This window comes from Pan paniscus, chromosome 1 (assembly GCF_029289425.2).
Source record: "Pan paniscus chromosome 1, NHGRI_mPanPan1-v2.0_pri, whole genome shotgun sequence".
Classification (NCBI taxonomy): Eukaryota; Metazoa; Chordata; class Mammalia; order Primates; family Hominidae; genus Pan; species Pan paniscus.
In genome coordinates this window covers 21048469-21061527 of record NC_073249.2, presented here as the reverse complement: position 1 = coordinate 21061527, position 13059 = coordinate 21048469, and the positions used below count along the sequence as shown (strand labels likewise).

Sequence of the window (13059 nt, the reverse complement as noted above, 5' to 3'; positions counted from 1 at the left end):
TGAATTCACCCAGATCTCTCTGTCATTAGAATGCCAGGGGTCAGCCAGGGTCTGTCCCATTAGAATTCCTGTGGTCGCCCAGGTGTCTTTCTTATGAGAATGGCTGGAATTGGCCAAGAGTTTCCCTTATTAGAATGCCTGGGTCTTCCAGCTGGTTCTTCTATTAGAATGCCTGGGGTCAGCCAGAAATCTCTTTTATTAGAATTCCTGGGGTCACCCAGGTGCCTCTATCATTATAATGCCTGGGGTCGGCCAGGAGTTTCTCCCATAATAATGCCTGGGGTTGCCCAGTTGTCTCTATTATTAGAATTGCTGGGGTCTGCAAAAAGTCCCTATCATTAGAAGACTGGGGGTCCCCCCAGGTGTCTCTGTCATTAGAATGCCTGTGGTTAGCCAGTAGTCTGTCCCATTAAAATGCCTGGGGTCGCCCAGGTGTCTGTGTCAATAGAACGACTGAGGTCGGTCAGGAGTCTCTCCCATTAGAATGCCTGGGTTTGCCCAGGTGTCTCTATTATTAGAATGCCTGGGGTCTGGCAGGAGTCTCTTTTATTGCAATGCCTGGAATCGCCAAAATGTCTTTATCATTAGAATGCCTGGAGTCGGACAGGAGTCTCTTTACAGAATGCCGGGTGTCGCCTATGTGTTTCTATCATTTGAATGCCTGGGTCGGCCAGGAGTCCCTCCCACTAGAATGCCTGGCTTGCCCAGGTGTATCTATCATTAAAATGTCTAAATTCGGGTTAAAGTCTCTCCTATTAGAATGCCTGAAGTTGCCCGGGTGTCTCTATCATTAGACTGCCTGGGGTCAGCCAGGATGTTCTCTCATTAGAATGCCTGTGGTCACCCAGGTGCCTCTATCATTACATTGCCTAAAACCTGCCAGGAGTCTCTCCCATTTGAATGCCTGGAGTTGCCCAGGTGTCTCTATCATTACAATTCCTGGGGTTGGCTAGAAGTCTCCCGCAATAAAATGCCTCAGTTTGCCCAGGTGTCTCTATCATTAGAACAGCTGGGGTCACCCAGGTTTCTCTATCATTAGAATTTCTGAAGTCAGCAATGAGTCTCTCACATTCGAATGCCTGGGGTTGCCCAGCTGTCTGTATTATAAGAATGCCTGGGGTTGCCCAGGTGTCTCTATTATTAGAATGCCTGGGATCAGCCAAAACTCTGCCCCATTAGAATGCCTGGGGTCACCCACATCTCTATCATTAGAATTTCTAAGGTTGCTATGGGTCTCCCCCATTAGAATGCCTGGGGTCAACCAGGAATCTCTCTCATTAGAATGCCTGGTGTCGCCCAGCTGTCCCTATCATTAGAATGCCTGGGGTCACCCAGGAGACTATTTCATTAGAATATCTGGAGTCACCCAGTTTTCTCTATTATTAGAATGTCTGGGGTCGGCCAGGAGTCTCTCCCATTACAATGCGTGGGTTCGCCTAAATGTGTCTATTATTACAATGCCTGGGGTTGGTTAGAATGCATGAGTTCACCCAGGTGTGTGTATCATTAGAATGCCCGGGGTTGCACATTAGTCTCTGTCATTACAATGCCTGAGGACGGCCAGGAGTCTTTCCCATTAGAATGCCTGGGGCCATCCAGGTGTGTCTATTATTAGAATGCCTGGGGTGGGCCAGAAGTCTTTCCCATTAGAATGACTGGGTTCACCCAGGTGTTATTATTAGAACGTCTGGGGTCACCCAGGAATCTTTCCCATTAGAATGATTGGAGTTGCCCAGGTGTCTCTATCTTTAGAATGCCTGAGGTCGGCCAGGAGTCTTTCATAAGAATGCCTGGGGTCATCCACGTTTCTGTCTCTTGGCCATGCCTGGGGTCGGCCAGTAGTCTCTTCCATGAGAATGCCTGGGGTGGCCAAGTTGTCTTTATCATTGTAATGCCTGGGGTAGGTCGGGGTCTCTCCTGTTAGAATGTCTGAGGTCGCTCTGGTGTCTGTATCATTAGAATTGCAGGGGTCACCCAGGTGTCTCTCTCACTAGAATGCCTTGGATCAGACAGGAATCTCTTCCATTAGAACGCTTGGAATAGCCAATGTGTCTCTATTATTACAATGCCTGGGGTTGGCCAGGTGTCTCTCCCATTAGAATGCCTGAGGTCACCCAGGTGTCCCTACCATTACAACGCCTTAAGTCGCCCAGGTGTCTCTATCATTAGAATGCCTGGGGTCAGCCTGCATATTCTCTTATTAGAATGCCTGTTGTTGCCCAGGTGTCTCCATTATTAGAATGCCTAAGTTCACCGTGGAGTCTTTCTTACTAGAAGTTCTGAGATTGCTCAGCTCATGTGTCTCATGATCATGATCATGATCATTATCATTAAAAGGCCTGGTGTCTGAAAGGGGTCTCTCCCATTAGAATGCTTGGGGTCACCCAGGTGTCTCTATAATTAAAATGCCTGTTGTCAGCCTAGAGTCTCTCCCATTAAATGCCTGGGGTCTCCCAGGAATGTCTCCCATTAAAATGCCTGGGGTTGCCCAGATGACTCTATCATTAGAATGCCTTGGGTCGCCCTGCTGTCTCTATCATTAGAATGCCTGGGATTTTCCAACAGTCTCTATTATTAGAATGCCTTGGGTTGGCCAGCAGTCTCTCTTATTGGAATGCGGGTTCGCCCAGATGTCTCTATTATTAAAATGTTTGGGGCTCACCAGGAGTATCTTCCTTTAGAATGCTTTGAATCATCCAGGTTTCTCTATCATTAGAATACCTAAGGTTGGCCAGGAGTCTCAGGAGTCTCTCCCATTAGAATGCCTTGGGTCTCCCAGGTATCTATCATTACAATGCCTACAGTCGGCCAGGAGCCTCTCTTATTAGAATGCCTGGGGTCACCCAGTGTCTTTATCATGACAATGCCTGGGGTCAGCTAGAAGTCTTTATTATTAGAATGCCTGGGGTCAGCCAGGAGTCTCTCCCATTAGAATGATGGAGTACGCCCAGGTTTTTCTATCATTAGAATTTTGGGGTCAGTCAGGGGTCTGTCCCATTAGAACATCTGGGGTCACCAAGGTGTCCCTATTATTACAATGCCTGGGGTCAGCCAGTAGTCTCTCCCAATAGAATGCTTGGGGTCACACAGGTGTCTTTCTTATTATAATGCCTGGTATTGCCCAGGTATCTCTCCATTACAATACCTTAGGTCGCCCTGGTGTCTCTAACATTAGAATGTCTGGAGTAGCCCAGGTGTCTCTATCATTAGAATGCTTGGGGTGGGCCAGCAGTCTCTTTCATTAGAATGCCTAAGATCACCCTGTTGTCTCTATTATTAGAATGTCTGTGGTCAGGCAGGAGTCTCTCCCTTTAGAAAGCCTGATTTCACCCAGGTGTCTGTATCATTAGAATGACTGGGGTCATCCAGGTGTCTCTATCATTAGAATGCCTTGGGTTAGCCAGGAGTCTCTCTTATTAGAATGCCTGGGGTCACCCAGCTGTCACTATCATTACAATGCCTGGGGTTGGCTGGGAGTCTCTCCCATTAGAATGCATGGCGTTGCCCAGGTGTCTTTATCATTACAATGCCTTGAGCCGGCCAGGAGTCTCTTCCATTAGAGTGCCTGGGGTTGCCCAGCTGTCTTTATCATTACAATGCCTGGGGTTGGCCAGGAGTCTCTCCCATTAGAATGGCTGTGTTTGCCCAGATATCTCTATTATTAGAATGCTTGGGGTAGGCCAGGAATGTCTTCCATTACAATGACTGAAATTGCCCAAGAGTCCTTATCATTAGAATATCTGGGGTCACTCAGGTGTCTCTATTATTAGAATGCTTGTGTTGACCAGGAGTTTTATCCATTAGAATGCATTGAGTTGCCCGGGTGTCTCTATTATTAGAATGCCTGGGGTCGGCCAAAATCTCTCCTATTAGATTGCCTGAGATCACCCAGGTGTCTCTATCATTTCAATGCCTACAGTGGGTCAGGAGTGTCTCCCATTAGAATGCCTGAAATTGCCCAGGTGTCTCTATCATTAGAATGCCTGGTATCAGCCTGGAATCTCTCTTTTTAGAATGCCTGAGTACCCCCAGTTTTCTCTATCATTACAATGCCTGGGGATGGGCAGGGATCACTCCCATTAGAATGCCTGGGGTCACCCAGGTGTCTCTATCATTTGAATGCCTAAGGTCGCCCAGGTGTTACTAGCATTAGAATGTATTGGGTCCAACACGAGTGTCTTTCATGAGAATGTCTGGGGTTGTCCATGTGCCTCTGTCATTACAATGCTTTGGATCGCCCAGGTGTCTCTATCATTAGAATGCCTGTTGTTGGGCAGGAGTCTCTCTCATTAGAATGCCTGGGGTCACGAGGTGTCTCCGTTATTACAATGTCTGGGGTCACCCAAGAGTTTTTCCCATTAGAATTCCTAAGGTCGCCTATGTGGGTCTATCATAGAAATTTTGGGGTCGCCCAGGTGTCTCTATCATTAAAATGCCTTTAGTCAGCCAGGAGCCTCTCACATTAGAATGCCTGGGTACACCCAGGCCTCTCTATCATTAGAATGCCTGGGGTCAGCAAGGAGTCTCTCCAATTAGAATGTGTGGAGTCGCCCAGTTGACTTTATCATTACAATGTCTGAAGTCGACTTTGAGTCTCTCCCGTTAGAATGCCTAGGGTCACCCTGGTGTCTTCATTGTTAGAATGCCTGGAGTTGCCCAGGTGTCTCTGTCATTAGAATGCCTTGGGCTGCCCAAGTGTCCCTATCATTAGAATGCCTGAGTTCAGCCAAAAGTCTCTCTTATTAGAATGTCTGGGGTCACCAGAAGTCTTTATCATTACAATGCCTGCAATAAGCCAAATATCTTTCCTATTAAAAATGCCTGAGGTCACCCAGCTGTCTTTATCATTAGAATGCCTGGAGTAAACCAGGTGTCTCTATCATTACAATGCCTGCAGTCAGCCAGGAGTCTCTCCCATTAGAATGCCTGGAGTCTCCCAGGTGTCTTTATCATTAGAATGCCTGGAGTCACCTAAGTGTCTCTATCATTAGATAGCCTGAAGTCACCCAGTTGTCTTTTTCATTACAATGCCTGGGGTCGGCCAGCTGTCTCTCCCATTAGAATCCCTGAGTTCACCCCAGGTGTGTCTATTATTACAGTGCTTGGGGTCAGCCAGGAGTCTCTCCCATTAGAATGCCTGGATCACCCATTTGTCTCTATCATTACAATACTGGGGGTTGGCCAGCTGTCTCTCTTATTAGAATGCCTGGGGTCACTCAGGTGTGTCTATCATTACAATGCCTGGGGTTGATCAGGAGTCTTACCCATTAGAATGCCTGGATCACCTAGGTGTCCCTATCATTACAATGCCTGGGAAGGCCAGGAATCTCTCTTATTAAAATGCCTGGGGTCACCCAGCTGTCTCTATCCTGAAAATGCCTGAGGTCATCCAGGAGTTTCTCCCATTAAAACCCCTGAAGTCACCCAGGTGTCTCTATCATTAGAATCCCTAAAGTAGGCCAGGAGTTTCCACCATTAGAATGCCTGAAGTTGCCCAGGTGTCTCTAACGTTAGAATGGCTGGAGTCAGCTGGGAATCTCTCCCATTATAATGTTTGTGATAATCCAGGTATCTCTATCACTAGAATGCCTGGGGTCAAGAAAAACTCCCATTAGCATGCCTGGGGTTTCCCAAATGTCTCTATCATGAGAATGCTTTGGGTCATCCAGGAGTCTCTTCCACTAGAATGCCTGGGGTCGCCAAGGTGTTTCTATCATTAAAATACATGGGGAGGGCCCGGAGTCTCTCCCATTAGAATGCCTGGGGTCATCCAGCTGTCTTTATCATAAGAAAGTTTGGGGTCAGCCAGAAGTTTCTTTCATTATAATGTCATGGGTCGGCCAGGTCTCTGTCATTAGAATGCTTTCAGTCAGGCAGGAGTCTCTCATTAGAATGCCTGGAGTTGGCCAGGAATCTTTCCCATTAGAATGCCTGGGTTCACCCAGGTTTCTTATTTATTAGAATGCCTGGAGGTGCCCAGGTGTATTTACTATTAGAATGATTGGGGTTGCCCAGGTGTCTCTATCATTGGAATGCCTGGGGTCGGCCAGAAGTCTCTCCCGTTAGAATGTCTGGGGTTGTTCAGGTGTCTCTATCATTTCAATGCCTGCTGTTAGCCAGGAGTGTCTCCCATTAGAATGCCTGCCTTCACCCAGGTGTCTCTATCATTAGAATGCCTGGAGTCATCCAGTTGTCTCTATCATTAAGATGCCTGCGGTCAGCCAGGAGTCTGTCTTATTAGACTGCCTGGAGTCGCTCAGGTGTCTCTATCATTAAAATGTTTGTAGTCACCCAGTTGTCTCTATCATTACAATGCTCGTGATCAGCCAGGCGTGTCTCCTATTAGAATGTCTGGGGTCACCCAGGTTTCTCTATTACTATAATGCCTGTGGTCGGCCAAAAGTTTCTCACATTAGATTGCCTGGGGTCATCCAAGTGTCTCTCTTATTAGTATGCCTGAAATCGGCCTGGAGTCTCTCCCATTAGAACGCCTGGGGTCTCCCAGATGCCTCTATCATTTCAATCCCTGGGGTCTGCCAAAAGCCTCTCCCATTAGAATGCCTGGGGTTGCTGAGGTGTCTCTATCATCAGAATGCTTGTGCTCGGCAAGCAGTCTCTCTCATTAGAATGTTTTGGGTGGCTTAAATGTCTCTATCATTACAATGACTAGGGTAAGACAGGCATCTCTTTAATTAGAATGCCTGTGGACACAGATGAGTCCCCATTATTACAATGCCTAAGGTTGCCCAGGTGTCTCCATCATTACAATGCCTAGGGTTGGCAAAGAGTCTCTCCCATTAGAATGTCTGGGGTGGCCCAGATGTCTCTGTCATTAGAATGCCTGGGGTCGGCCAGGAGTCTCTCCCATTAGAATGCCTGGTGTCACCCAGGTGTCTGTATCATTAGAATGCCTGGCATTGGCCAGGAGTCTCTCCCACTAGAATGCCTGGGTTCACAAAAGTGTCTCTATCATTAGAATGCCTGGGGTTGTAGGGGTCGGGCAGACTGTCTTTCATTAGTATGCCTGGGGTCACCCAGTGTCTCTATCATTACAATGCCTGGGATGGGCTAGGAGTCTTTTCCGTTGAAATACTTGGGGTGCCCTGGTGTCTATATCATTGGAATGCCTGGGGTCAGCCATGAGCCTCTCCCATTAGAATGCGTGGTGGCCCCAAAGTGTCTCTGTCATTTAAATGCCCAGGGTAATCCAAAAGTCTCCTTCCCATTACAATGCCTGTGGTATCCTGGGTTTCTCTATTATTAGAATGCCTGGGGTCAGCCATGAGCCTCTTCCATTAGAATGCGTGGTGGCCCCGAAGTGTCTCTGTCATTTGAATGCCCGGGGTAAGCCAAAAGTCTCTTTCCCATTAGAATGCCTGTGGTGTCCTGGGTTTCTCTATTATTACAATGCCTGGGGTCAGCCAGGAGTCTCTCCTATTAGAATGCCTGAGGTTGCCCAGGTGTCTCTATCATTAGAATGCCTGGGGTCAGCCAGGAGTCCCTCCCATTAGAATGCCTGAAATCGCCCAGCTATTTCTATTATGAGAATGCCTAGTGTGATCCAGGAGTCTCTCACATAAAATTCCTGTGGTCACCCAGGTGTCTCTGTCACTAGAATGCCTGGGGTTTCTAAGGTGTCTCTATCATTAGAAGGTTTGGGATCAGCCAGGAGTCTCTCCAATTAGAATCCATGGAGTCGCCCAGGTGTCTCCCATTAGAATGCCTGTGTTATTTCAGGTGTCTCTATCATTAGAATGCCTGCAGTCGGCCAGGGGTCTCTCCCATTAGAATGCATGGGTCCCCTAGCTGTCTCTATCATTAGAACGCCTGGGGTCAACCAGGACTGTCTTCCATTAAACTGCCAGGGGTGGTCCAGATGGCTCTATCATGAGAATGCTTTGAGTTTTCCAGCAATCTCTCTCATTAGAGTGCCTGGGGTTGCCTAGGTGTCTTTATTATTGGAACAACTAGGCAGGGGCCAGAGTCTCTTCCCCTTAGGATGCCTGGAGTCGCCCAGGTGTCTCTATCATTAGACATAATATGTCTATCATTAGACATAAAGTGTCTGGCGTTAGCCAGAAGTGTTTCCCATTAAAATGCCTGGGTTCTTGGAGGCGGAAGTTGCAGTGAGCCAAGATCGCGCCATTGCACTCCAGCCTGGGAGACAAGAGCGAGACTTTGGGAAAAAAAGAAAGCCTGGCTTCATCCAGGTATTTCTATCATTAAAATACCTTTGAATGGCCAGGAGTCTCTCCCATTAGAGTGCCTTGGTCGCCCAGTGTCTCTATCATTACAATTCCTGGGATTGGCCAGGAGTTTCTCCCATTAGAATGCTTGGGGTTGCCCAGGTGTCTTTATCATTAGAATGCCTGGGGTGGTCCAGGTGTCTCTATCATTAGACTCCCTGGGGTCAGAAAAAAGTGTCTCCCATTAAAATGCCTGGGGTCACCCAGGTGTCTCTATTATTAAAATTCCTGCAATTGTCCGGGAGTCTCTCCCATTAGAATGCCTGCAGTCGCCCAGGTGTCTCTATTATTAGAATGCCTGGAGTCGCCCAGGAGTCTCTATCATTAAAATGCCTGTGGTCAGCCAGGAGTCTCTCCCATTAGAATGCCTGGGTCACCCATGTGTCTGTATCGTTACAATGCATGGAGTTGGCCAAGAGTCCTTCCCATTAGAATGCCTGAGGTCACTGAGGTGTCTGCATCATTAGAATGCCTGGGGTTGCCCAGGTGTCTCTATCATTAGAATGCTTGGAGTCGCCCAGGTGTCTCTATCATTACAATGTCTGCGGTCGGCCAGGAGTCTCCCCCATTAGAATGCCTGGATTTGCCCAGGTTTATCTATCATTAGAATGCCCGGAGTCACCCAGGTGTCTCTATCATTAGAATGCCTGAAGTCGCCCAGGTGTCTCTACAATTAGAATTTCTGGGGTCGGCCAGAAGTGTCTTTCATTAGAAAGCCTGGGGTCACCCAAGTGTCTCTATCATTAGAATGCCTGGCATCGGCCACAAGTTTCTCTCATCAAAATGCCTGTGGTCGTCAAGGTGTCTGAATCACTGTAATGACTGGCGTTGGCCAGAAGTCTCTCTTATCAGAATGCCTGGGGTCTCCCAGGTGTCTCTGTTATTGGAAGACTGGAGGTCGGCCAACAGCCTCTCCCATTAGAATGCCTGAAGTCTCCCAGGTGTCTCTAGTATTAGAAGGTCTGACATCAGTCAGGGACCGCTCCCATTAGAATGCCTGGGGTCGCACAGGTGTCTCTATCATTAGAATGCATAGACAGCCGGAAGTCTCTCCCATTAAAATAGCTGTCCCTTCTGTCTGTCTCTTTCCCTCTCGCCTGTCTGTCTCGATCGCTGCCTCTATCCCTCCCTCGGTTTCTATCTCTCCATCCATCTCGTCCTAGCTCTTCTTCAAGCCCTGTGTGTGTGTGTGAGCACGCACACGCGTGCGAGCGCTCGGGTGTGTCTGTGTGTGGGGGAGTGGATTTCTTCCTGGTGGGATGTGTGTGTGTGTGTGGGCACATCTGCCCGCACGTGAGAGAGCACCCAGGTGTGTATGTGTGTGGGGGAGTAGATTTGCTCCTGGTGGTGGTGGGGTGTGTCTGGGTTTCTCTCAGCCCCTCTCACCCGGGATCAGGCCGCCGCGTCTAGTGCCAGCCCGGGGCAAAGCAGGGCCAAACCCTGAACTGCTATCGCCAACGCCCTCTTGCCCATAGACCGGGTCTTGGACGGGACAAGCGACCGTTGTGGGGGCGTTGTGAGAAAAACCCCCACGCGGCTGGGCCGGCTGTTCGTCCTTGGGCCAGCCTTGACCGCTCTGGTTGGTTGGGGCAAGAGGGGGCCTCGCAGGATCTTTTGAGCGGCGAGGGATCCAAAATGATACATCCGCAACAGGGCGGAGGAATGGAAGGGGTCCCAGGATCGTGGGCCCTGGGCCCTGACGCATCGGAGCACTCCCTGTTCCGAGCGGGCCCGATGTGGCAGAATCCCGGGAGCTCGGGAGCCAGGGGAAGGGCGCGGGCGAGCGGCTCCAGGGTCATCGATACGAGCCCCGAGGCCCTGGGCTGGCGGTGACAGCTGGAATCCGGCCGGCAAGGCTGGCCGGGCTCTTGGTGGAGCCAGGCGCCTCTTCTGGCGTCTATGGCCATACCACCCTGAACGTGACTGATCTCGGAAGCGAAGCAGGGACAGGCCTGGTTAGTATTTGGATGGGAAACCGCCTGGGAATACCGGGTGCTGTAGGCTTTTTTTTTTTTTCCTTTTTGCTTTTTCTTTACTTTTCTTCCAGACGGAGTCTCGCTCTGTCGCCCAGGCTGGAGTGCAGAGGCGCCATCTCGGCTCACTGCAAGCTCCGCCTCCCGGGTTCACGCCATTCTCTGGCCTCAGCCTCCCCAGTAGCTGGGCCTACAGGCTCCCGCCACCACGCCCGGCTAATTTCTATTTTTCCTAGAGACGGGGTTAAACCCTGTTAGCCGGGATGGTCTCGATCTCCTGATCTCGTAATCCACCCGCCTCGGCCTCCCAGAGTGCTGGGATTACAGGCGGGAGCCACCGCGCCCGCCAGGCCTCCTGTAGGCTTTTTTGGCTTCCCCGCTGCCTCCCTTCCCCCTACAGTCGCAATAATTCCCAACCTTCTCTGACTCTGCTCCCCCATTATAACACACCTATACCCCAGCGGCAGCCGGGGACCTCCTACTTGGGGTCCCAGCTACTCAGGAGTTCCGAGGCGTCAGGGCCCAGGGCCCACGATCCTGGGACGCCCTCCGGTCCTCCGCCCTGTCGCGGAGGCAGCGTTCTGGATCCCTCGCCGCACAGGGGCTCCTGCGAGGCCCCCTCTTGCCCCACCCACCCAGAGCCGTCAGGGCTGGCCCAAGGCGAACAGCCGGCCCAGCCGCGCGGGGCCTTTCTCTCACAACGCCCCCACCACGGTCGCTTGTCCCGACCAAGACCCGGCCGGGGGGCAAGAGGGCGTGGGGTGTAGCCGGTCGGGGGGTGGCCCTGTTTTGCCCCGCGCTGGCACTAGAGGCGGCGGCCTGATCTCGGGTGAGAGGGCCTGAGAGAAACCCAGACACACCCCACCACCACCAGGAGCAAATCCACTCCCCCACACAGAGACAACACGCGGGCGCGCTCGCACGCGCTCGCGCGGACACACACACACACACACACAGAGACACACACAGACACAGACACACACGCACGCACACGCACGCGGACGCACACACACACGCGGCTTGGAGGAGAGCAAGGACGAGATGGATGGCGAGATTGAAACCGAGGGAGGGAGAGAGACAGCGATCGAGAGAGACAGGCGAGGGCGAGAGGGAAGGAGACAGACAGAGAGGCTGAGAAAGAGAGAGGGACAGAGAAAGAGAGAGAGAGAGACAGAGAGACAGAGGGAAAACGACAGAAGTAGCGCGAGGTCCAGGGGGAAACCTAGAAGAGAGAGGCGGAGGGAGCTAGAGAGCGAGAGCGATAGAGCCTTAGAGAGGAAGCGCCCGGCTCCGTTAGGCAGCGCCCTCTTGAGCAGGCCGGGGTAGGGTGGAGGGGGCTTGGGCTGCGCCAGAACACGCGGGCCAGGCGGTCCGTGCGAGAGGAGCAACGGAGTGCGGAGACGGGCTTTTTCTTGGATGAATTGCTTGCTTTGGAGGTGGGTTTCGTAGGCTCCTGCCTTTCTTGGCACCTCCCTGTGCTCTGGGTGCCTTGCGGCGGGCCCCGAGATTTGCAGAGCGTGCCCGCCCGTTTGGCGGGAGCCGTGGCCCCGGGCGGGCCCGGAGGCCTGGGTCTCCGGCGTGTCCTCGGGACTGGAGTCGTCGACACGAAGTGGGGGGCATTGGGAATCCCGGGTGCACAGGGACTGTTTTCCTGGTGGCTGGCGAAGCAATGTCCTTCCCCCGGGTAAAGCAGCCCATGCGTTCTGGAGCCGAGGTCTTGGCTGGCGTCTGTGGTTCCCGCTGCCCCTGCCCGCCCCTTCCCCCGGTTTGGAAGGGTGCGACGACGGCGCCCGACGGGTGAATGGAATCGCCTGGGCGTTCCGGGAGCGGGAAGGTACCGCGAACGGCAGGGAACCCGCGGCTGCGCCTTTGGGGTCCGGCCCGCTGCCCTCCCAGGCTGGAGCCGGGCTCCTGGCGGGGCGGCGGCGAGGCGGAAGCGGTGGGATGCTGCTGCCCGGCGTGCAGTAGGGGCGGAGCCCCAGGAGGAGGACCCCGGCTGCGGCTGCGGCGGGGGTGTAGGTGGGCGGTAAAGGGGGAGCAGAGTCAGGGGAGGTTGGCAAGCATGGCGACTGTAGGGGGAAGGGAGGCAGCGGGGAAGCCAAAAGAGCCTACAGCAGGCCGGGCGGGCGCGGTGGCTCCCGCCTGTAATCCCAGCACTCTGGGAGGCCGAGGCGGGTGGATCACGAGGTCAGGAGCTCGAGACCATCCCGGCTGACAGGGTGAAACCCCGTCTCTAGGAAAAATAGAAAAAATTAGCCGGGCGTGGTGGCGGGCGCCTGTAGGCCCAGCTACTCGGGAGGCTGAGGCCGGGGAATGGCGTGAGCCCGGGAGGCGGAGCTTGCAGTGAGCCGAGATGGCGCCACTGCACTCCAGCCTGGGCGACAGAGCGAGACTCCGTCTGGAAGAAAAGGAAAGAAAAAGCAAAAAGCCAAAGAAAAAGCCTACAGCACCCGGTATTCCCAGGCGGTCTCCCATCCAAGTACTAAGCAGGCCCGACCCTGCTTAGCTTCCGAGATCAGACGAGATCGGGCGCGTTCAGGGTGGTATGGCCATAGACGCCGAAGGAGGCGCCTGGCTGCCCCAAGAGCCCGGCCCGGCCCGGCCGTGCCCGCCGGATTGCGGCCGTCACCGCCAGCCCGGGGCCGCGGGGCTCGGATCGGGGACCCCCGAGCCGCTGGCCCGCGGCCTTCCCCCCGGCTCCCGCGCTCCCGAGCTTCCACCACATCGGGCCCGCTCGGAGCAGGGAGTGCTCCGAGGCGTCAGGGCCCAGGGCCCACGATCCTGGGACGCCCTCCGGTCCTCCGCCCTGTCGCGGAGGCAGCGTTCTGGATCCCTCGCCG

At 52.9% G+C, this 13059-nt stretch overlaps 1 non-coding gene and 1 pseudogene across 1 annotated transcript; one reads left to right on the top strand and one right to left on the bottom strand.

Moving 5' to 3' along the window:
• The first annotated feature begins 10141 nt into the window (after positions 1-10141).
• LOC117978251 (5S ribosomal RNA) lies at positions 10142-10250 on the top strand (annotated as a pseudogene).
• A 2407-nt stretch (positions 10251-12657) lies between these two features.
• Positions 12658-12776, bottom strand: LOC134730033 (5S ribosomal RNA). The gene has a single exon (XR_010111634.1). It is a non-coding gene; the product is annotated as a 5S ribosomal RNA (ribosomal RNA).
• Positions 12777-13059: the final 283 nt, after the last annotated feature.